Genomic DNA, 3,068 nt, shown 5'->3' with positions numbered 1-3,068 from the left:
CATAGAGATATCTAGAATATTACTAAAGCTATCTAATGCAACTTTTAATACACGTAAAAAAAACTCTCTCTCCCTACACCCATTCCCCATTGAATAAGTGCGTCTTCCTAGTTACCCCATAACCACGCCTCAAATCTCTTATTCAGCATTTAACCAACCAAATACTAAGTAGTATCCGGTTATCATTCATACCCGCCGTTGAATTCCCTCATACACCCATATTTCACCTTATGCCATTCAAATGCCCAACACGACAGAATAGTTCAATGCAACTCTCTATTGGTTCTTCAAGTCGCTCCGGACCAGAGCGTCTGCCAAATGACCAAAAATGCAAATGTAAATATTCTCTACTTTCTCACTCATTACGTACGTCTACGTTTGAGTGCGAAAGTTCATACATATGCATCGTTGGACTTTATAGGTACCTCTCAAATAATCGCTTTGTGGTGTTTTTAGCCAATTCTTATTTGACACGAATCATTTTTTCAAACATTTTACCCGTTGAACCAAAAAATTGACTGTCCTCCTCCTTTTCTTTACCCATGCAGTCACGATGGTTAAATATTCCTTTGTTACCGTTAAAGCACTTTCGCGCTTAAAAAAACACACTCGCTGTCTCTAGCCCCTCCTTTCGCTGTTTTTTCAAATTCATTTTATATGCATCTGCCTACTAACTTTTTTACTTCGAGATGCCCAATAAATTCATACCTCTTCTCCCACATGGATCCATAAAACATATTTCTTCGATCTCTTTAGAAGTTTTATTTTCCATGGTGGAAAAATAAAAATCCCCCCTTTAGTAATAATTCCCAGAATTATCCTTCTAGGAGCTATTATTTTAGTGCGTCTCTTGAGCCAATGTATGATCTGCTTTTGTAATTAACCATTTAAAATTATTTAACCCCTAACCCAGAGTTTTTCATTTAAAACTCCAGTTTCATGAAAAGAGTTAGATAACAATTTTTTCTCATGCGACTTATTTTTTTAGCTCCTATAAATAATTATCACGTATACTGATGGATTCCCAAGTCTCACACGTACACAACATTATACAATCATTTGCTAAACCTATTTGTAACCTAGAGGTCGTAACTGCTCTAGTTTCTAGCAAATCCCCAGTCGTATACGCGACTTTTGACCTGTTTTATGTATCCATAGCACACGACAAAAAATCATCCCTTTCCCTGTTTATTGTAGCACTGTACCCAGTACAGTCTCAATAAAAAACTAGTTTACATTGGTGATGGCCTTCACCCCTTGTCATTTCGGACTAGATTATTCTGGTAATAGCTATTTACCTAGGGTCAATTGCGGACCCTCCCTGTTTCGTAATAATTATTACTTCCTTTGCGATTTTGGTAACTATTCTCTGCCCTCTCACAAGAATCACTATTCTCATACAAGTTCAAATCATTTCACCAAAATCCATGAATAAAAATTACTGACCTTTTCCTTGCAGTTTGGATTTTTAAATGCTTTTTCAAACTTGTTAACGTCTTTATCGTTCATAAAGAGTAATCACCGGCCTGTTTATAACCTTAACGTCGAAGGCCAGGACTCTTTCACGGATGCTATCACCCGCCCGTGCACGGGTTTCGGTGTTCTTAGAACGATAAAGATGTATTAAGCTCCGCTCAGAAGGACCAATCTGTCATATGAATTTCTATCTCTAATTCAACCTAAGCTTGAATCATTACCAGAGGTTGTAAGGCTCTGGTTTTAATCATCAATGATTCAAGGTCCATAACCACGAAGAAGGATTTTTTGTATGTTTATTCATGGAGAGCTCTCCCGCCAAAGACACAAACAGACGATTTTATACCTCCTGGACTTGACTCCTCCCACCTTTAGGTGACTTTTCTAAACAGTTTCCGCCTTCCCCCTTGAATGTTTAGTAACGCCCCCTCTGTTAGTGGGTTGACACTACATGATAATTCTAACATTGATACTGTGTTTGGGGTGAAATCCTTTAGTCATTATTCTTAAAATCCAAATTAATCTAACAGGGGTGCAGTGCAAATAGTCTGGGTAGCCATGATTAGCTGTTCAGGAGTCTTATGGCTTGGGGGTAGAAGCTGTTGAGAAGCGTTTTGGACCTAGACTTGGCGCTCTGGTACCGCTTGCCGTGCGGTAGCAGAGAGAACAGTCTATGACTAGGGTGGCTGGAGTCTTTGACAATTTTGAGGGCCGCCCTCTGACACCACCTGGTATAGAGGTCCGGGATGGCAGGAAGCTTGGCCCCAGTGATGTACTGGGCCGTACGCACTATCCTTTGTAGTGCCTTGCGGTCGGAGGCCGAGCAGTTGCCATACCAGGCGGTGATGCAACCAGTCAGGATGCTCTCGATGGTGCAGCTGTATAACTTTTTGAGGATCTGAGGACCCATGCCAAATCTTTTCAGTCTCCTGAGGGGGAATAGGCTTTGTCGTGCCCTCTTCACGACTGTCTTGGTGTGTTTTGACCATGATAGTTCGTTGGTGATGTGGACACCAAGGAACTTGAAGCTCTCAACCTGTTCCACTACAGCCCGTCGATGAGAATGGGGGCGTGCTCAGTCCTCTTTTTTTTCCTGTAGTCCACAATCATCTCCTTTGTCTTGGTCACGTTGAGGGAGAGGTTGTTATCCTGGCACCACACGGCCAGGTCTCTGACCTCCTCCCTATAGGCTGTCTCATCGTTGTCGGTGATCAGGCCTACCTTATTGTTGGAGTCGTGCCTGGCCATGCAGTCATGGGTGAACAGGGAGTACAGGAGGGGACTGAGCATGCACCCCTGAGGGGCCCCCGTGTTGAGGATCAGCGTGGCAGATGTGTAGTTACCTACCCTTACCACCTGGGGGCGGCCCGTCAGGAAGTCCAGGATCCAGTTGCAGAGGGAGGTGTTTAGTCCCAGGATCCTTAGCTTAGTGATGAGCTTTGAGGGCACTATGGTGTTGAACGCTGAGCTGTAGTCAATGAATAGCATTCTCACGTAGGTGTTCCTCTTGTAAAGGTGGGAAAGGGCAGTGTGGAGTGCAATAGAGATTGCATCATCTGTGGATCTGTTGGGGCGGTATGCAAATTGGAGTG

The sequence above is a fragment of the Coregonus clupeaformis genome, chromosome 19 (assembly GCF_020615455.1).
Source record: "Coregonus clupeaformis isolate EN_2021a chromosome 19, ASM2061545v1, whole genome shotgun sequence".
Lineage (NCBI taxonomy): Eukaryota > Metazoa > Chordata > Actinopteri > Salmoniformes > Salmonidae > Coregonus > Coregonus clupeaformis.
Note: the sequence above shows the minus strand (reverse complement) of the source record.